Genomic DNA, 23,411 nt, shown 5'->3' on the forward strand with positions numbered 1-23,411 from the left:
TCCAAAAAGACACATCAATGAACAATGTCCTATAAATCGACCATTAGAAACCATTTTTTGTTTTATCAAGTTTTTACTTCCTTTAAATATGTACACGTATTTACATCAGTTCATTTTCATTGATCTTCTTATATGCAACAAAGTTTTTTTCGGCTAGCAAATACACAACCTTGTGAGTGTGCTACCATATAGTAAATAGAAAAGTTCACCTCGTTTGGCGTTCAAGAAATTCTTCCACAACACTTGTTCGGAGGCCCCAGGGCTGAGACTGACGTATCTCTGACTGTTGGACAGAATAGTATCGTCCACCTGTTGTGACGTTTCGAGGGACACGCTCCCTTCCTCAGACGTATACGATACACGTCTCCAAGGTATTTAACCCCTTAATGACCGCCGTATCGGCTTTTTACGGCGGTCATTAAGGGTACTTTTTCTGACGCGTACGCCTTTCTACGGCGGCGCGTCAAAGAAGATTTCAGGACATCGGGTCCTGCAAGTGCTGGTGTCGGGCTGTGATATCACAGCCCAGACCCGGCACTAACACCGGGATCGGAAAAACTCCGATCCCGGGTGTTTAACCCCTTACACGCCGCTTACCGGAGGATCCGATCCCTCCTGCCTCAGCCCCGGGTTCCGACGAGTGACCCGGGGCTGTTGGCTCCTCTCTGTGCCGGGTTCCGCCTCCTGGCAGGACCGGGCTGTGTGTAACTGAGCATGCTTAGCATGCTTAGTTACTAACACAATACACTGCAATACAAGTGTATTGCAGTGTAAAGGCTTGAACAAGTGATCAGATGATCGCTTGATCAAGCCAAGAAGTAGATAATGTAAAAAAGTTGAAAAAAACAAGATTTAGTCATTTTAGAATATAATTAAATAAATAAATAAAATAAAAGTCCCCTAATTTCCCCAGTTACACATAAAATGCAAATAAAGTATATAAAACACAAAAACATGTACATATTTGGTATCACCACGTCCGTATTAATCTGTACAATAAATCTAAATCAATATTGAACACGCTCAATGAACGACGTAAAGAAAAACTTAAAAAAATTCCCGTAATATACCATTTTTCATCAAACACTAAACACTAAAAATGTTCTAAAAAGTGATCAAAAAAAGTTTCGTTCCCTAATATGATACGACTGAAAAGAACAACTCTTTTCACAAAACATAAACCCTCAACCAGATCTGACAACAGAAAAATACAGAAGTTATGGCCCTAAAAATTTGTCAATAGTAAAAACAATGCGATTTTCTCCAATATTGGTTTTGCTCAGGAAAATTGAGCAAAGATGAGAAAAACTATATAAATGAGGTATCACCGTAATCGTAGTAAACCAGAGAATAAAGATAAAATATTATTTTTATATTACGTTGAGCGGGGGGAAAAAAATGCTAAAAATCCAAAATAAAAATTGATGATTTTGTTTGTGTCCCCCTTGAAATAGTTAATAAAATCTCATGAATAAGCTTTAGACTCCCAAAATGAATTATATATACATTGTATATCACCCGTAAATAATAAGACCTCATATGTTTGCATTACCAAAAAAAATAAAAATTTATACGTTGCACAATGACAATACAAATCTGCTGTGAATAGCGCTGCTTTCATTCTATACTCGGCTGTGCGCCCATACAGCAGTTTACCACCACATATGGGGTATCAGTACACTCGGGAGGAATTGGGCATCAAATGTTGCAGTGCGTTTCATCATTTAATTTATTCTGAAACTGTCAGTTTTGGCCTAAATGAATGTATTTTCCCCAAAAATTCTAAAGTTTCTTAATCGCAGGTCCATATTGTTTTAACCCATGTGAAACACTTAAAAGGTTAATAGACTTAATAGAAGTTGTTTTACATACATTGAGGGGTCACGTTTCTATAGTGGGGTAATTTATGGGGTTTTACTATTATTTAGGCCTTTCAAAGTCACTTGGAAGCTGAGTTGTCCCTTAAAATGTGAGTTTTGGCAATTTTCATGAAAATGAGAAAAATGGCACCTAAAGTTCTGCGCCTCATAACATCCTAGAAAAATGAGAGGACGCATAAAATATCATCCCAACATAAAGCAGACATTCCATAAATGTTAATTATAAAGCTTTTGGGTAGTTTTACTTCCTGTCTTGGAAGAAGAATTTTTACAAACTTTTGCCAAATTTTCACTTTTTTTCAGAACTAAACGCAAAACTTATCACTTAAATTTTGTAACTAACATGAAGTACAATGTGTCACGAGAAAACAGTCTTAAAATCACTGGGATATGTTAAAGCGTTCCGAAGTTATAACCAATTATCATGATACATGTCAGATTGAAAAATCAAGTCTGGTCATTAAGCTGAAAACTAGTGTCGGTGATAAGGGGTTAAACCCTGTTGGCCGGAAGTTACTATGTTGTATATAATATAAACTTTACAAGTGCATAAAATAGCTAAATGTATATATATAGATATTTATGACTAAGTATTAAATATTAAATATTTGATCTAGGGCAGGGGTCGGGAACCTATGGCTCGCGAGCCAGATATGGCTCTTTTGATGGCCGCATCTGGCTCGCAGCCAGGGCTCCTATCCAGGGGCATTACTACAGCCGTGGCATCTGCTACGCTGCCTGTCAAGACCAGGGGCCCTTATCTGGCTCCTGTTGTGCCCCTGGCTGTAGTAATGCCCCTGGATGTATTCAGCAGAGCAGCGCAGGGGTACGCGGGGTTAATTCTGGGGCGGCACCTCCGTCTCCTTCCCTGCAGCAGTCTCCTCCATGTGTGAGAGAGGGAGGGGAGGAGACTGTTTGCCTGCAGCCAATCCCATCGCTGGATGTAGCAGCGCGGGAGATTCAGACAGAGGAGACCAGAGAGCTGCATACTGAGGAGACATCCAGCACCTGAGGAGAAGGATTCAGCAGCCGGGGATCAGCCAGAGCTAAGTGCTCCCTCCCCCCCCAGTGTCTCCTCACACTCTGCACCAACCCCTTAGTGTCCTGTGTGCCGGAGCAGCTATGAAGCTCCTAAGTGTCCCTTACAGACCCCTCTACATCATCCCCGAATATCTTCCCCCACCACTGCATTTCTACATTAATGTGAGGTTCTGCAGCAGCTGAGATACAAAATAGCTAGGACTTAAGACAAAATTGTGGTGCACGTCAGTAATAAATGTGGCACATGGTCCGGCTTAGCAGTAACAACACTCTAGCAGTCTTGTGGGACACAGAGCAGCCGCCACATAAAACTGGCGCAGACACTTTAACAAATGTGTATAATAATGTTCTGCGGAGGGTGGCGTGTGTATAATAATGTTCTGCGGAGGGTGGCGTGTGTATAATAATGTTCTGCGGGGGGTGGCGTGTGTATAATAATGTTCTGCGGCGGGTGGCGTGTGTATAATAATGTTCTGCGGGGGGTGGCGTGTGTATTATAATGTTCTGCGGGGGGTGGCTTGTGTATTATAATGTTCTGCGGGGGGTGGCGTGTGTATAATAATGTTCTGCAGGGGGTGGCGTGTGTATTATAATGTTCTGCGGGTGGTGGCGTGTGTATTATAATGTTCTGCGGGGGGTGGCGGTGTATTATAATGTTCTGCGGGGGGTGGCGTGTGTATTATAATGTTCTGCGGGGGGTGGCGTGTGTATTATAATGTTCTGCGGGGGGTGGCGTGTGTATTATAATGTTCTGCGGGGGGTGGCGTGTGTATTATAATGTTCTGCGGGGGGTGGCGTGTATATTATAATGTTCTGCGGGGGGTGGCGTGTGTATAATAATGTTCTGCGGGGGGTGGCGTGTGTATTATAATGTTCTGCGGGGGTGGCGTGTGTATAATAATGTTCTGCGGGGGGTGGCGTGTGTATTATAATGTTCTGCGGGGGGTGGCGTGTGTATTATAATGTTCTGCGGGGGGTGGCGTGTGTATTATAATGTTCTGCGGGGGGTGGCGTGTGTATTATATTGTTCTGCGGGGGGGGGTGTATTATAATGTTCTGCGGGGGGTGGCGTGTGTATTATAAAGTTCTACGGGGGGTGGCGTGTGTATTATAATGTTCTGCGGGGGGTGGCGTGTGTATTATAATGTTCTGCGGGGGGTGGCGTGATCCCCGACAAAAATGCGGCCTCGGGACCCTCAGTAAATAAGCCCCATTGTACGGCTCTCGCAGAATTATATTTTAAAATATGTGGCGCTTATGGCTCTCTCAGCCAAAAAGGTTCCTGACCCCTGATCTAGGGTCTAAATGATGACATAATACGGAATATGTAAATATCGTCTTTTCAATATTATTATATTACACTACTCTTTTATATGTTATTACAAAAATACATTATAGTTACAATCTTCATTTAGACCTTTAGGACTTAAAGATTCCAAACGATTGATCCAATACACCTCTCTTCGAAGCAATCGTATTTTAATTTGCTCACTGCCTTCCACCTCTTCGATAATCATTAGAGATGAGCGAACACTAAAATGCTCGGGTACTCGTTATTCGAGACGAACTTTTCCCGATGCTCGAGTGCTCGTCTCGAATAACGAACCCCATTGAAGTCAATGGGAGACTCGAGCATTTTTCAAGGGGACCAAGGCTCTGCACAGGGAAGCTTGGCCAAACACCTGGGAACCTCAGAAAAGGATGGAAACACCACGGAAATGGACAGGAAACAGCAGGGGCAGCATGCATGGATGCCTCTGAGGCTGCTTAATCGCACCATTATGCCGAAATTATGGGCAACAGCATGGCCATGACAGAGTGACAGAATGAAGCTAGATAGCATGTAAAACATCCAATAATTGACCCTGACACTATAGGGGACGGCATGCAGAGGCAGAGGCAGCGGCAGCAGGCTAGAGAGTGGCATGGCGACATACCCTAATTGGACTCAGGCTTCAAACCAATGGGTGTCAGAGAGGAACCAAAGGAGGTGAGCAAGAAGCGCTCAAATAATATCGGTACATGATAAAAGTTTGCCAGTATATTTTGTGGATTACACAGCAGGGTGGCGACAAAGTTAACATGGAAGCCATGAAAACAACCCAAAATTCTGCCTGACACAGCTCGTTTGATAAGGGGACCATGTATGCTTACAGTTCATGCCAGTCGCTGCACTGGCTGCCAGTCTCCTTTCGAATACAGTTTAAAATAATAATAACCCTCATCCATAAAGCTCTGTATAATGCTGCACCCCCCTACCTCTCCTCTCTTATCTCAGTCTATCGCCCAACCCGTGCTCTTAGATCCGCCAGTGATCTTAGATTAACCTCTACCCTAGTGCGGACCTCCCACTCGCGTCTCCAAGACTTCTCTAGAGCTGCACCAATTCTATGGAATGCTCTGCCCTGGACTATCAGACTAATACCTAACCTCCAAAGTTTCAAACGTGCTCTTAAAACCCATTTCTTTAGGCAAGCCTATAACACTCATTAACTGCATGAAGTTTTAACTCTTCTACTAACCCGTCCTGTGTCGTCCTCCCATCTGTTATCCAGCAACCAACAGGCACCAGACTTCTCTGCAGTCCCATTCACCCTGGACCTGGTATATAAGATGACGGCTGAGTGGTTCAAGCGACAGCAATTCCATTTATTATATTTTTTTCTATTCCCTAAGAAGAATGGCTTGACCATTAAATATTCTTTTACCTCGTGTTACCCCATCATCTTCATAAACCGTAAGCTCTGGCGAGCAGGGACCTCACTCCTGTTGTTCCATACAAATGTTGTGCTCTGTTACATTACATTTGTATTTGTTTCCTATGATTTGTAAAGCGCTACAGAATATGATGACGCTATATAAATAAAGATTATTATTATTATTATTATGGAGGCAGTGAACTAGTAGTAGATTAAAGGTGCTGCAACTATGTTAGTTGGATCTTGGGATGGAGCTGGCGCTCTGCAGCCAGGCGAGCTTTTGCCAATCCAAGCCCCTGTCTCTAGGCTACTCCCCAAACAGCACTTCTAAGAACCTTTTGTATAAGATCAAGTGTAGTAGCGTTCTTATAAGTTTAGGATATGGCGGGTGAGGGGAATGTAAACAGATGCGCAAGAAGCGCTGAAATAATATCCCTAAATGGTAAAAGTTTGCAAGTATATTTTGTGGATTACACAGCAGGGTGGCGACAAAGTTAACAACTTTGATGTGGAATGCCCTGTAATAGCTCTTGGGCGGTGTGCCTTTTATCGCCTAGGCTCAGCAGTTTCAGCACCGCCTGCTGTCGCTTAGCGACGGCACTGCTGCTGTGCCTAGAGCTACCGACTGATGGCGCCATGCCCACGGATGGTAATTCGGAGGAGGAGGAGGTGGAGGAGGGGTGGGAGGAGGTATAGTAGGCCTTTGAGACCTGGACCGAGGTAGGCCCCGCAATTCTCTGCGTCGGCAGTATATGACCAGCCCCAGGGTCAGACTCGGTCCCAGCCTGCACCAAGTTAAGTGTAGTAGCGTTCTTATAAGTTTGGGATATGGCGGGTGAGGGGAATGTAAACAGATGCGCAAGAAGCGCATGATGCGCATGGAGCTGGCGCTCCGCTGCCAGGCGAGCTTTCGCCAATTCAAGCCCCTGTCTCTAGGCTACTCCCCAAACAGCACTTCTAAGAACCTTTTGTATAAGATCAAGTGTAGTAGCGTTCTTATAAGTTTAGGATATGCCGGGTGAGGGGAATGTAAACAGATGCGCAAGAAGCGCATGATGCGCATGGAGCTGGCGCTCCGCTGCCAGGCGAGCTTTCGCCAATTCAAGCCCCTGTCTCTAGGCTACTCCCCAAACAGCACTTCTAAGAACCTTTTGTATAAGATCAAGTGTAGTAGCGTTCTTATAAGTTTAGGATATGCCGGGTGAGGGGAATGTAAACAGATGCGCAAGAAGCGCATGATGCGCATGGAGCTGGCGCTCCGCTGCCAGGCGAGCTTTCGCCAATTCAAGCCCCTGTCTCTAGGCTACTCCCCAAACAGCACTTCTAAGAACCTTTTGTATAAGATCAAGTGTAGTAGCGTTCTTATAAGTTTAGGATATGCCGGGTGAGGGGAATGTAAACAGATGCGCAAGAAGCGCTGAAATAATATCCCTAAATGGTAAAAGTTTGCCAGTATATTTTGTGGATAACACAGCAGGGTGGCGACAAAGTTAACAACTTTGATGTGGAATCCATGAAAACAACCCAAATTTCTGCCTGACACACCTCGTTTGATAAAGGGACGATGTATGGAGGCAGCTATATGGACGACTTTTGGAGGTAGCAATGGAGACAACGTGTGGAGGCTGCTATGGAGACAATTTAATTTGGATAGTGCCTGTATGTGGCAGTCCCAAAAATGTTTCAAACCAGAGGAGCAGGTAGGTGGCCCTGCAGTAAAATGGAATAGATTGAGTGCCTGTATGTGGCAGTCCCAAAAATGTTTCAAACCAGAGGAGCAGGTAGGTGGCCCTGCAGTAAAATGGAATAGATTGAGTGCCTGTATGTGGCAGTCCCAAAAATTTTTCAAACCAGAGGAGCAGGTAGGTGGCCCTCCAGTAAAATGGAATAGATTGAGTGCCTGTATGTGGCAGTCCCAAAAATGTTTCAAACCAGAGGAGCAGGTAGGTGGCCCTGCAGTAAAATGGAATAGATTGAGTGCCTGTATGTGGCACTCACAAAAATTGTTTCAAACAGAGGACCGGGTAGGTGGCCCTCCAGAAAAATTAAATGCATGAAGTACTATAGCAAGAGCCAGTGGGCCCTGTCAAAAAATAGCCATTTTCCTCTGCTTTACTGTACAAAGAGGAGGAGAAGGAGGAAAATGAGGAGGAGGAGGAGTGGATCAATTATTCAGGTTGAGCTTCCTTCACCTGGTGGAGATTGGAAATTCTGAGAAATCCAGCCTTTATTCATTTTAATAAGCGTCAGCCTGTCAGCGCTGTCAGTCGACAGGCGTGTACGCTTATCGGTGATGATGCCACCAGCTGCACTGAAAACCCGCTCGGACAAGACGCTAGCGGCAGGGCAGGCAAGAACCTCCAAGGCGTACAGCGCCAGTTCGTGCCACATGTCCAGCTTTGAAACCCAGTAGTTGTAGGGAGCTGTGTGATTATTTAGGACGATGGTATGGTCAGCTACGTACTCCCTCACCATCTTTCTGTAAAGATCAGCCCTACTCTGCCGAGACTGGGGACAGGTGACAGTGTCTTGCTGGGGTGACATAAAGCTGGCAAAAGCCTTGTAAAGCGTACCCTTGCCAGTGCTGGACAAGCTGCCTGCTCGCCTACTCTCCCTCGCTACTTGTCCCGCAGAACTACGCACTCTGCCGCTAGCGCTGTCAGAAGGGAAATACTGTTTCAGCTTGTGCACCAGGGCCTGCTGGTATTCATGCATTCTCACACTCCTTTCCTCTGCAGGGATGAGAGTGGAAAGATTTTGCTTGTACCGTGGGTCCAGGAGAGTGAACACCCAGTAATCGGTGCTGGAATAAATTCTTTGAACGCGAGGGTCACGGGATAGGCAGCCTAGCATGAAATCTGCCATATGCGCCAGAGTACCAACGCGTAAGAATTCACTCCCCTCACTGGCCTGACTGTCCATTTCCTCCTCCTCCAACTCCTCCAACTCCTCTTCTTCTGCCCATACACGCTGAACAGTAAAGGACTCAACAATGGTCCCCTCTTGTGTCTCACCAACATTCTCCTCCTCTTCCTCCTCATCCTCCTCCACCTCCACCTCCTCCGATATGCGCTGAGAAACAGACCTGAGGGTGCTTTGGCTATCAACAAGGGAATATTCTTCCCCTGTCTCTTGTGACGAGCGCAAAGCTTCCGACTTCATGCTGACCAGAGAGTTTTTCAACAGGCCAAGCAGCGGGATGGTGAGGCTGATGATGGCGGCATCGCCACTGACCATCTGTGTTGACTCCTCAAAGTTACTCAGCACCTGACAGATATCAGACATCCACGTCCACTCCTCATTGTAGACTTGAGGAAGCTGACTGACCTGACTACCAGTTCTGGTGGAAGTTGACATCTGGCAGTCTACAATCGCTCTGCGCTGCTGGTAAACTCTGGATAACATGGTCAGTGTTGAATTCCACCTCGTGGGCACGTCGCACAACAGTCGGTGAGCGGGCAGTTGGAGGCGGCGCTGCGCTGCCCTGAGAGTGGCAGCATCTGGGCTGGACTTCCTGAAATGCGCACAGATGCGGCGCACCTTCGTGAGCAAATCAGACAGATTGGGGTATGTCTTGAGGAAACGCTGAACTATCAGATTTAACACATGGGCCAGGCATGGCACATGTGTCAGTCTGCCGAGTTGCAGAGCCGCCACCAGGTTACGGCCGTTGTCACACACAACCATTCCCGGCTTGAGGTTCAGCGGTGCCAGCCACAGATCAGTCTGCGCCGTGATGCCCTGTAATAGCTCTTGGGCGGTGTGCCTTTTGTCGCCTAGGCTCAGCAGTTTGAGCACCGCCTGCTGTCGCTTAGCGACGGCACTGCTGCTGTGCCTAGAGCTACCGACTGATGGCGCCGTGCCCACGGATGGTAGTTCGGAGGAGGAGGTGGAGGAGGGGTGGGAGGAGGAGGAGGCATAGTAGGCCTGAAACACCTGGACCGAGGTAGGCCCCGCAATCCTCGGCGTCGGCAGTATATGAGCAGCCCCAGTGTCAGACTCGGTCCCAGCCTCCACCAAGTTAACCCAATGTGCCGTCAGCGATATATAGTGGCCCTGCCCGGCAGCACTCGTCCACGTGTCCGTGGTCAGGTGGACCTTGTCAGAAACGGCGTTGGTCAGGGCACGGATGATGTTGTCTGACACGTGCTGGTGCAGGGCTGGGACGGCACATCGGGAAAAGTAGTGGCGGCTGGGGACCGAATACCGAGGGGCGGCCGCCGCCATGAGGTTGCGAAAGGCCTCGGTCTCTACTAGCCTATAGGGCAGCATCTCCAGGCTAAGCAATCTGGAGATGTGCACATTAAGGGCTTGGGCGTGCGGGTGGGTTGCACTATATTTGCGTTTCCGCTCCAGCGTCTGGGGTATGGAGAGCTGAACGCTGGTGGATGCTGTGGAGGATCGTGGAGGCGACGATGGGGTTTTTGTGGCAGGGTCCTGGGCAGGGGGCTGACTAGCAGCTGACACAGGGGAAGGAGCAGTGGTGTGCACGGCCGGAGGTGAACGGGCTTGTTGCCACTGAGTGGGGTGTTTAGCATTCATATGCCTGCGCATACTGGTGGTAGTTAAGCTAGTAGTGGTGGAACCCCTGCTGAGCCTGGTTTGGCAAATGTTGCACACCACAGTCCGTCGGTCATCCGGTGTTTCCTTAAAGAACCTCCAGACTTCTGAAGATCTAGCCCTCGCCGCAGGAGCCCTCGCCACGGGAGCTTCACTAGTTGACACATTTGGCGCTGATGCACCAGCTCTGGCCCTGCCTCTCCGTCTGGCCCCACCACTGCCTCTTCCAACCTGTTCTGGTCGAGGACTCTCCTCCGTCTCAGAAGCACTGTGTTCACCCGGCCTCTCAACCCAGCTTGGGTCTGTCACCTCATCATCCTCCGATCCCTCAGTCTGCTCCCCCCTCGGACTTCCTGCCCTGACAACAACTTCCCCACTGTCTGACAACCGTGTCTCCTCATCGTCGGACACCTCTTTACACACTTCCACTACGTCAAGAAGGTCATCATCACCCACAGACTGTGACTGTTGGAAAACCTGGGCATCGGAAAATTGCTCAGCAGCAACCGGACAAGTGGTTTGTGACTGTGGGAAGGGTCCAGAAAACAGTTCCTCAGAGTATGCCGGTTCAAATGCCAAATTTTCCTGGGAGGGGGCAGACTGGGGGGGAGGAGGCTGAGGTGCAGGAGCTGGAGGAGTGGCGATTTCGGTGACATGGGTGGACTGCGTGGAAGACTGACTGGTGGTGGACAAATTGCTCGAAGCATTGTCAGCAATCCACGACATCACCTGTTCGCACTGTTCTGGCCTCAACAGTGCTCTACCACGAGTCCCAGTAACTTCAGACATGAACCTAGGGAGTGTAGCTCTGCGGCGTTCCCCTGCTCCCTCATCAGCAGGTGGTGTCTCACCCCGCCCAGGACCACGGCCTCTGACCCCTGCAGTAGTTGGACGCCCACGTCCCCGCCCTCCTCCTCTACCCCTAGCCCTCGGGTTAAACATTTTTAAAATGAGAGTTATAACTTTATTTTTTTTTTTACTTTTTTTTGTTTTTTTTTGTGTTTTTTTTTTTTTTGTGTTTTTTGTTTTTTTTTGAGTTTTTAAAACCAAACAATGCTATCCTATTGCTATGGCTATTTTCTAGCCAAGTATCAAAGCACACTACTATGCCAGATGAGATGACACTGAGTTAGTGCCTAATTGAAATCCAACCCCTACTAAATTTTCCCACTTCGGTCTTTGCTATGGATATGTGCGTCACTAAGCGCAGAACACAGCGGTCGCAAGTCTCACTACAAATTGCTCAGAATTGGCTAGTACATGCACTGCAGAAAGTACAGCCACCAGCAGATCAACCAGAAATCAAATATATAGAAAGCTACTGTATGCGTAAGTAAGCTCTTTGTATTCTCCTATGGCTATTTTCTAGCCAAGTATCAAAGCACACTACTATGCCAGATGAGATGACACTGAGTTAGTGCCTAATTGAAATCCAACCCCTACTAAATTTTCCCACTTCGGTCTTTGCTATGGATATGTGCGTCACTAAGCGCAGAACACAGCGGTCGCAAGTCTCACTACAAATTGCTCAGAATTGGCTAGTACATGCACTGCAGAAAGTACAGCCACCAGCAGATCAACCAGAAATCAAATATATAGAACGCTACTGTATGCGTAAGTAAGCTCTTTGTATTCTCCTATGGCTATTTTCTAGCCAAGTATCAAAGCACACTACTATGCCAGATGAGATGACACTGAGTTAGTGCCTAATTGAAATCCAACCCCTACTAAATTTTCCCACTTCGGTCTTTGCTATGGATATGTGCGTCACTAAGCGCAGAACACAGCGGTCGCAAGTCTCACTACAAATTGCTCAGAATTGGCTAGTACATGCACTGCAGAAAGTACAGCCACCAGCAGATCAACCAGAAATCAAATATATAGAACGCTACTGTATGCGTAAGTAAGCTCTTTGTATTCTCCTATGGCTATTTTCTAGCCAAGTATCAAAGCACACTACTATGCCAGATGAGATGACACTGAGTTAGTGCCTAATTGAAATCCAACCCCTACTAAATTTTCCCACTTCGGTCTTTGCTATGGATATGTGCGTCACTAAGCGCAGAACACAGCGGTCGCAAGTCTCACTACAAATTGCTCAGAATTGGCTAGTACATGCACTGCAGAAAGTACAGCCACCAGCAGATCAACCAGAAATCAAATATATAGAACGCTACTGTATGCGTAAGTAAGCTCTTTGTATTCTCCTATGGCTATTTTCTAGCCAAGTATCAAAGCACACTACTATGCCAGATGAGATGACACTGAGTTAGTGCCTAATTGAAATCCAACCCCTACTAAATTTTCCCACTTCGGTCTTTGCTATGGATATGTGCGTCACTAAGCGCAGAACACAGCGGTCGCAAGTCTCACTACAAATTGCTCAGAATTGGCTAGTACATGCACTGCAGAAAGTACAGCCACCAGCAGATCAACCAGAAATCAAATATATAGAACGCTACTGTATGCGTAAGTAAGCTCTTTGTATTCTCCTATGGCTATTTTCTAGCCAAGTATCAAAGCACACTACTATGCCAGATGAGATGACACTGAGTTAGTGCCTAATTGAAATCCAACCCCTACTAAATTTTCCCACTTCGGTCTTTGCTATGGATATGTGCGTCACTAAGCGCAGAACACAGCGGTCGCAAGTCTCACTACAAATTGCTCAGAATTGGCTAGTACATGCACTGCAGAAAGTACAGCCACCAGCAGATCAACCAGAAATCAAATATATAGAACGCTACTGTATGCGTAAGTAAGCTCTTTGTATTCTCCTATGGCTATTTTCTAGCCAAGTATCAAAGCACACTACTATGCCAGATGAGATGACACTGAGTTAGTGCCTAATTGAAATCCAACCCCTACTAAATTTTCCCACTTCGGTCTTTGCTATGGATATGTGCGTCACTAAGCGCAGAACACAGCGGTCGCAAGTCTCACTACAAATTGCTCAGAATTGGCTAGTACATGCACTGCAGAAAGTACAGCCACCAGCAGATCAACCAGAAATCAAATATATAGAACGCTACTGTATGCGTAAGTAAGCTCTTTGTATTCTCCTATGGCTATTTTCTAGCCAAGTATCAAAGCACACTACTATGCCAGATGAGATGACACTGAGTTAGTGCCTAATTGAAATCCAACCCCTACTAAATTTTCCCACTTCGGTCTTTGCTATGGATATGTGCGTCACTAAGCGCAGAACACAGCGGTCGCAAGTCTCACTACAAATTGCTCAGAATTGGCTAGTACATGCACTGCAGAAAGTACAGCCACCAGCAGATCAACCAGAAATCAAATATATAGAACGCTACTGTATGCGTAAGTAAGCTCTTTGTATTCTCCTATGGCTATTTTCTAGCCAAGTATCAAAGCACACTACTATGCCAGATGAGATGACACTGAGTTAGTGCCTAATTGAAATCCAACCCCTACTAAATTTTCCCACTTCGGTCTTTGCTATGGATATGTGTGCCACTAAGAGCTAAACACAACGGTAGCAAGTCCCCCTGCTAATTCCTCACAAAATGGTACTAGATGCAAATTAAAATAAAAAAAGTAGAACGTTATTGTAGCCCTAAGAAGGGCTGTTGGGTTCTTTGAGAATCACTCCTGCCTAACAGTAAGCTAATAGAACACCCTAACGCTTTCCCTGACCAGCAGCAGCTCTCTCCCTAGCGGCATCCAGACACAGAATGATCCGAGCAGCGCGGGCAGCGGCTAGTCTATCCCAGGGTCACCTGATCTGGCCAGCCAACCACTGCTATCGACGTGTAAGGGTACCACGTCATGCTGGGTGGAGTGCAGAGTCTCCTGGCTTGTGATTGGCTCTGTTTCTGGCCGCCAAAAAGCAAAACGGCGGGAGCTGCCATTTTCTCGAGCGGGCAAAGTATTCGTCCGAGCAACGAGCAGTTTCGAGTACCCTAATGCTCGACCGAGCATCAAGCTCGGACGAGCATGTTCGCTCATCTCTAATAATCATCCATCTGAGATCTGACACTTGATGGCCTCTTTCTAAAAAATGTCTTGCTACTGTCGTTTCTCCATATTTTTTATTGCTACTCTTATCCTCTTTAGCACTTGTTCTTAAATGTGTTCTTATGGCACTCCTGCGTTTGTTAAGCCTACTTCTAATATTTCTGGATATCTGCCCTATATATATTTTACCACATGGGCATTTCAACATATATATGACGTTTTTACTATTGCAAGAGTACCAGCCTTTTTCTGGAATAAGTGTACCTTGGGTGGGATGATGCAACTTATCACCCTTTATAATGGAATAACAGTTTTGGCATGATAAACCTGCAAATGTGCCTTTCTGTTGTGCTTTAAGGAACGATTGTTTTTTTAGATTTATTAGGGTTCTTTTCTACGTCTGCTCTGGTTAAGTAATTCGCTAGTGATTTTCCTCTTCTATAGACAAAATTTTTTTCTGAATATTTTTCCGTATTTGGGATCACATTGAAGTATATCCCAATGTTTTAATATTAGATTCTGAATCATTCTTGAATGTTTATAATACGTAGAAATAAATGTCAAATTGTCTCTATCTGTATTACTATCAGGAATACTTTTAGTTCTCAATTCTTCCCAATTTTTTTGTGCTACTGTATTGCCTACTTGTGTTATTTCTTTCTTCTTGTACCCTTTATCTTCAAATTTTCTTTTCATTTTTACTTTATTAACTTCATATTCTTCATCAGTATTACATATCCTACGGGCTCTAATAAATTGTCCCTTTGGAATCCCTTTGAAAGAATTAGGATGGTGGAAAGTTGATCTCAACAAGAGGTTATTTTTATCTGTAGGTTTGGAGTATAATGTGGTGACTAATGTGTCATTTTTTCTATTAATTTCAACATCTAAAAAATGAATTTTATTAGTATGATACTCTACTGAAAATTCAATGAGTGTGTGTATTTTATTAATCGCAGTGACCCATTTAATAAGCTCTGTGTCGCTACCCCCCCAGGCAACAAAGACGTCGTCCACGTAGCGAAGCCAGAGGACCACATGCTGGCTGAGGGGGTGCGACACTAGAGCTTGTTCTTCAAAACATGACATAAAGATATTTGCTAAACTTGGTGCAACAGGTATAATTTCTAATAGTGTTATCAGGAAACTTATTTCGGCTTTAGATACACAGGGATTTTCACATAGTTTATTCCTGATGGCATGTATTCCCTCATCTGTAGGGATGTTAGTGTCCATAGAGCAGTGAGACTGTGGAACTCTCTGCCGCAGGAGGTTGTTATGGCGGACTTATGTACATGTTCAAGAGAGGCCTGGACGACTTTCTGGAGAGAAAAAATATCACGGGTTATGGGAATAAAACATGTATTTAATTCTTAAAGGTTGGACTTGATGGACTTGCGTCTCCTTCCAGCCTTATATACTATGATACTATGATACTATGATAGTACATAATAATTTTACATTTTCCATATCTAATTTTTCGATGCGTGTCAGGAAATCACTGGTGTCTTTGAGGCACCTAGGTAATTTTTGTACAATAGGTTGTAGATAATTGTCCACATAGATAGCTAAAGGGTACATGAGAGAATCGATTCCTGAAACGATTGGACGTCCAGGGGGGGTTTCTAAATTTTTATGTATTTTAGGAAGTAAATACAGGATTGGTACTCTTGGATGGTCTTTTGACAAACACCCTCTTGTGTATTCATCTATAATATTTTCTATTACTGCTTCTTCCAATATATTATCAATTTCACGTTTAAACACCCTAGTAGGGTCCTCACTTAACCTTCTATACACTTTTTCATCTGACAGTTGTTTTATGGCTTCGTTAATATATGCATTTTTGTCCCACACTACTATTGCCCCCCATTACTTCAGATTCCAATCAGAATTCTTCCTACAATTACAGGGGACCTCAATAGTAAAAACGTCATATATATGTTGAAATGCCCATATGGTAAAATATATATATCCAGAAATATTAGAATTAGGCTTAACGAACACAGGAGTGCCATAAGAACACATTTAAGAACAGGTGCTAAAGAGGATAAGAGTTGCAATAAAAAATATGGAGAAACGACAGTAGCAAGACATTTTTAAGAAAGAGGCCATCAAGTGTCAGATCTCAGATGGATGATTATCGAAGAGGTGGAAGGCAGTGATAGTGAGCAAATTAAAATACGATTGCTTCGAAGAGAGGTCTATTGGATCAATCGTTTGGAATCTTTAAGTCCTAAAGGTCTAAATGAAGATTGTAACTATAATGTATTTTTGTAATAACATATAAAAGAGTAGTGTAATATAATAATATTGAAAAGACGATGTTTACATATTGAAAAGACGATGTTTGCATATTCCGTATTATGTCATCATTTAGACCGTAGATCAAATATTTAATATTTAATACTTAGTCATAAATATATATATACATTTAGCTATTTTATGCACTTGTAAAGTTTATATCATATACAACATAGTAACTTCCGGCCAACAGGGCTTAAATACCTTGGAGACGTGTATCGTATACGTCTGAGGAAGGGGGCGTGTCCCTCGAAACGTCACAACAGGTGGACGATACTATTCTGTCTAACAGTCAGAGATACGTCAGTCTCAGCCCTGGGGCCTCCGAACAAGTGAGTGTTGTGGAAGAATTTCTTGAACGCCAAAAGAGGTGAACTTTCCTATTTACTATATGGTAGCACACTCACAAGGTTGTGTATTTGCTAGCCGAAAAAACTTTGTTGCATATAAGAAGATCAATGAAAATGAAAATTAATTGATGTAAATACGTGTACATATTTAAAAGAAGCAAAAACTTGATAAAACAAAAAATGGTTTCTAATGGTCGATTTATAGGACATTGTTCATTGATAAAATGGATATGTGTGTCACTAAGAGCCAAAGATAACATTTGCAAGTCTCCCTGCAAATTCATCACAATATGGTAGTAGCTGCGCTACTAGTGCCAGCAAGCCCAGCCACAAGCAAATAAAAAAATAAAAAAAATAACGCTATTGTAGCCCTAACAAAGGCTGTTGGGTTCTTGTAGAATCACTCCTGCCGCACACTAATCTAATAGAACAGCCTAACGCTTTCCCTGACCAGCAGCAGCTCTATCCGTAACGGCATCCAGACAGAGAATGATCCGAGCAGCGCGGGCAGGGGTTAGTATATTCCAGGGTTACCTGATCAGGCCAGCCAACCACTGCTATCAACATGTAAGTGTACCACGTAATGCTGGGTTGTGATTGGCTCTGTTTCTGGCCGCCAAAAATCAAAACGGCGGGAGATGCCATTTTCTCGAGCTGGCGAAATATTCGTCCTAGCAACGAGCAGGACGTGTATGTTCGCTCATCTATAGTGATGACTATAGCAATGGTAAATCTGTCAATGGCTGGATTAAGGTTGGTGGAGGCCCCTGGGCAAAAAATCTGCTGGATGGCCCTGACTTGTTCCATCAAAGGCCAACTTTTTGTTAATAGACGCTTCTGCAAAACCTCATTATACACACCTCAGCAGCTGCTGAAGAACATAATAATACACACTTCAGCTGCTGCAAAAAAAATATACACCTGAATTGCTGTAGAACTAAATAATATACACGTCCGCTATACACGTCTGCAGAACCTCATTATACACACCTCACCAGCTGCTGCAGAACCTCATAACACACACCTCATCTGTTGCAAAAGATTTTAATACACACCTCATCTTCTGCAAAACATCATAATACACACATCAACTGCTGAAGAACATTATAATACATACTTTGCTGCTGTTGCTGGAAGAAACATATACACCTGAACTGCTGTAGAACTAAATAATATACACCACAGCTGCTTCAGAACCACATAATACAATCTCAGCTGATGCAGAACATCATAATACACACCTCAGCTGCTGATGAATTTCGTTATACATACCTGAGTTGCTGCAGAACCTCATTATTCACACATCAGTTGCTGCAGAACCGAAAAATGCACACCTCAACTCCTGGAGAGCCTTGTAATACGGACCTCAGCTATTTCAGAAAATCATAATACACAGCCCTTCCCACATCTGAACATTCCTGAAGATTGCAGTCATCATGACTTCTGCATCTATGGGACTTGCTCACCTCTCCCTATTGTGATCCAACCCGACCTATCGGTTAGAGTGGGGGCATAATAATGATCTCTAGTGGAACAACAGAGCAGTACTAAGTTTGTGATAAGAAGATAGAGTAGATGATGGAGTAAGGAACCGTAAAATTTCACTGAAAATGTCACTTAATGTGTAGAGAGTCAGGAAGTAAGCATTCTCCTTGCGGGACTTACGGGACAATTAAGGCTGCCGTGTAGGCATGTGAAGACTTATAGCCAGTGATGCTCCACTAGGGAATTTAGCAAATATGTTTACCAGGATGGGATAAGCAAAACAATGCATTGTTTTGCTACCATGAAAGGTAGCTATCCTTGGCATCAAGCATGACTTTCAAGAAGCCTAATGGCATTATATGAAATTAAAACCAAACCAGTTCCCTGTGCTGTATTGAAGAGATATAACCACATTGAAAAAGTACTGTGTCCTAGTGCTGCTTGTATTTACTGAAATGGGTTGAGGTAATCTATTTATTTACTGATCTGAGCTCTGGTGCTGTATTTTTTCTTCTAATCTCAGTTCTGTTGCTATTTTTATGTATTGAATTTGGTTCTGGTGTTGTAAATATATACAACCTTGGTTTAAGTGCTGTATTTACAAAAAGTATTGGCTTGGTTCTGGTGCTATATAGGTATAGAACTTGGTTATTGGGCTGTATTTATGGTATGAACTTGGCTCTGGTGCGTTATTTAACTTGATTTTGGTATTGTACTTTATTCTACCTTCTGTATCTATGCAGTTGTGGTATGCATTTTTAGATATATGGGTTTGTAGAGGGGGGTATATGAGTTAATGCTTTAATTAAATACTTTTAGATCCAAGCATATTAACAATACAATTAAAGAGATACCACTTTAATACATAACTTTTAATCAATCTAAATAAAATAAGGAGACAAGTAAATTATTCCACTGACCTAGGACTAAGAACTGGGATCAGCCAGAGAATAATATTGGCATACAGTTAAAAGACAAGGTATAAAAATATAAACTCAAGCTCCTTATAAAGCTGTTCCCTGTGCTTCCTGCTTGTGTTGTGTTTTCCTGTCTTGACTTCGCTCCTCCACTGCCAGCCCTGACCTTTTGCTCTGTCCGTGACCTTGATCCATTGCCGCCTGCCTTGACCATCTGCTTGTCCCCCAGTACGAGACCCCTGCTGTTTCTGTACCTCGACCTTGGCTGCCATGGTGGACAAATCGCGCCTGCGGAACGACCTGATGGTACCATGCCTCGTGGTACCATGGCGCAGAACTTGTGAGGTGTCGGTTTGTTAAACTAGAGACTCTAATGTACTTGGCTTGTGGCTTAGTTGTGCAGCGGGGCCTTCCACTTCTCTTTCTACTCTGGTTAGAGCCTATTTTTGCTCTGTTTGTGCTCTTCTTGTGCGTCTTTGTCCGTGGACAGCCGCGGACCTTACGATGGTCCCCGGGTCTGTCCTGTGCATTCTCTGCTTGATCCAGCCCCTGGCTGCACCGAGCAGTCTGCATGTCAGCCTATTCAGGTGCATAGGATGACACTTCTAATGCACTGCAGTACATTGTTATTGTAGTGCATTAGTATGAGCAAGTGATCAGATGATCACTTGTTCATATCACATTACAGTTCTAATAAAAAACACACAAAAAATAAAACATAAATTCCCCAAAAGCCCCCAGTACAGATGACTGCAGCATATACACTCACCGGCCACTTTATTAGGTACACCATGCTAATAACGGTTTGGACCCCCTTTTGCCTTCAGAACTGCCTCAATTCTTCGTGGCATAGATTCAACAAGGTGCTGGAAGCATTCCTCAGAGATTTTGGTCCATATTGACATGATGGCATCACACAGTTGCCGCAGATTTGTCGGCTGCACATCCATGATGCGAATCTCCCGTTCCACCACATCCCAAACATGCTCTATTGGATTGAGATCTGGTGACTGTGGAGGCCATTTGAGTACAGTGAACTCATTGTCATGTTCAAGAAACCAGTCTGAGATAATTCCAGCTTTATGACATGGCGCATTATCCTGCTGAAAGTAGCCATCAGATGTTGGGTACATTGTGGTCATAAAGGGATGGACATGGTCAGCAACAATACTCAGGTAGGCTGTGGTGTTGCACGATGCACAATTGGTACCAAGGGGCCCAAAGAGTGCCAAGAAAATATTCTCCACACCATGACACCACCAGCCTGAACAAGGCAGGATGGATCCATGCTTTCATGTTGTTGACGCCAAATTCTGACCCTACCATCCGAATGTCGCAGCAGAAATCGAGACTCATCAGACCAGGCAACGTTTTTCCAATCTTCTACTGTCCAATTTCGATGAGCTTGTGCAAATTGTAGCCTCAGTTTCCTGTTCTTAGCTGAAAGGAGTGACACCCGGTGTGGTCTTCTGCTGCTGTAGTCCATCTGCCTTAAAGTTTGACATACTGTGCATTCAGAGATGCTCTTCTGCCTACCTTGGTTGTAACGGGTGGCGTTTTGAGTCACTGTTGCCTTTTTATCAGCTTGAACCAGTCTGCCCATTCTCCTCCGACCTCTGGCATCAACAAGGCATTTCCGCCCACAGACCTGCCGCTCACTGGATGTTTTTTCTTTTTTGGACCATTCTCTGTAAACCCTAGAGATGGTTGTCCGTGAAAATCCCAGTAGATCAGCAGTTTCTGAAATACTCAGACCAGCCCTTCTGGCACCAACAACCATGCCACGTTCAAAGGCACTCAAATCACCTTTCTTCCCCATACTGATGCTCGGTTTGAACTGCAGGAGATTGTCTTGACCATGTCTACATGCCTAAACGCAGTGAGTTGCCGCCATGTGATTGGCTGATTAGAAATTAAGTGTTAACGAGCAGTTGGACAGGTGTACCTAATAAAGTGGCCGGTGAGTGTATATCATTTATATACTATATAATTTTTTTTAAAAGCTGTAAAAAGTAAAAATCACAACACATTAGGTATCACCGCGTCCCAGAATATCCAGTCCATAAAAATGAAAAATAAATGCAGTTAACCCCATAACAGAAAAACACGCAAGATGTCAGAATCACCATTTTAGTGCAAGTTTGCACTGTTTTTAGTAAATGTGCCACAGCGTATTACATTTTAGAACCTAAATGCCACACTTCCTATGCCACCCTTTTGGACATGGAGGAACCTGTATGACTTGGTCCCTGGAGAATCATGCATATGCCTCATTTCTCAGTTCTCAGCTCCAGATTAAAACAGGCTTTATTAGTTTAGTTACTAAAAAAGTTACTCATTATCAAGAACTGGGATACAAGATTATGTATTGTAGAGCCTATTGTATTGTTGGACCTATTGTTCTTCTGTTGATTACCTGTTTTTATTATATAAATAAAGAAACTAATACAAAAGAAATGTGCTTATCCTAAGAGATAATTTCCTTTTTTACAGTATTCTTAGACTGCATGGTGTCTATAGTTTCTTGAGGGAGTTTTGTAAGAGGTTGGGAGTTCGATTGCCATTTTCAGCGGCTGGTGGAGATATTTCGCACGTCGGCACACACTAACATATAGATGTGTCCATGTCCCCTATGCATTTAATTCTCACTTTTCATCCATGTCTACTGGTTTGCCTTGTTACTCCCAAAAAGATAGTGTTGTTAGTTTCCAGCTTGTAAAGTGTTTGGACACTAGCTTGCAAGAGCCTGTAAATAGCTGGTGGCATGATCTGAAGCTGTAGCTCCTCGTAGTTTAAGGGAGGTGATAAGCACCCTCGTGTCCAATCAGACTATTTGAAACCAATTACATCTGCCTGGATTGCATGGTAGATGACCTGCAAAGGTACCTAAAAGGGAACCTGTCACCAGGAGACCCATTTTTAGCACTCCCCCAGTCCCCACAGAGCATAGTATAGCACACGCCAATTAAGGCAATCTTCAGCTCCAACCACATGTTTATTTACCTTGTAAGGGGAGAGCTCGGATCCTCATTCCACTTTGAGGGTATCACACAGTGCAAACAATACGTTCCAGCTCGAATCCCACAGATCAAGGAGTTGATTAAAAACTTTTTCTTTATTCAAGCTTCATTTAAAAGACATATATTGAACATGAATTTAATGATAATGTAGCATCAATTCATTTCTTATGTTTATACCTGATGGTGTCATGGTATCTAATAACATGATCCAATATGCTTCTCGATCTAAGAGAAGCCTCCTGGTATCCCCGCCTCTTTTAGAAACAAACACCTTTTCAATGATAAATGCAGTAAAATTACTAGTCTGCTTATTGTGAAAATTGCGAAAATGAGCAGATGTTCCGCTAATGCTTCTAACTTCATTGCCTGCAATGTCATTCAGGTGCTCGAGTATTCGTGTTTTAGGTGAACTTATTAACATCAGTACATTTAGGAAACCGACGGCTGGCAATATATTTCTGCATTTTAAGAGCCAACATCCCAAACATACATTGAAGGCGATACCTGTGGGGGAGATGATTAGAAGCAGGAGGAACTGTAATTCAGATATAGATTTCCAACGGGAAACAAAGGATATCTCCAAACAATTATCATATAGGGGTTATGCCCGATGGACTTTGAATAGAGCAAATAATATTGCCATTCATAAAGATCGCAATTCCCTGCTTTCCAAAACAATTCACCCAGATAACACAAATTTAAAGCCGGAAATTCCCACATTGTCCTTTCAGTACAGTTCAGAATTTTATGAGATCAAACGAATAGTCAACAAGCATTTACCCATTTTATGTGAGGATAATAAATTAGAACATATTCTTAGGGATGTATGCAGAGTGGTTGCTAGAAGAGGATGAACATTGGGCAATATGCTGTCCCCTTCCATAGTCAAGGACAGCAACCAATCATCTAGTTGGTTTTGTATCACCAGGGATTTTTTAGATGTGGTTCCAGACAGTGTAGAACATGTTCTTTCATAACACCACTTAAATCTTTTAAAAATACCCCAGGTGATAAAACCTTCCATATCAAACACCATCTCACGTGTAATAGCCACAATGTCATTTATGTTATTCGATGCACTGCGTGCAATATGCTATACGTTGGCTGCACTACTCGTAAGTTAAAAACACGAATACTCAAGCACCTGAATGACATTGCAGGCAATGAAGTTAGA

This window comes from Engystomops pustulosus, chromosome 2, assembly GCF_040894005.1.
Source record: "Engystomops pustulosus chromosome 2, aEngPut4.maternal, whole genome shotgun sequence".
NCBI classification, from domain to species: domain Eukaryota; kingdom Metazoa; phylum Chordata; class Amphibia; order Anura; family Leptodactylidae; genus Engystomops; species Engystomops pustulosus.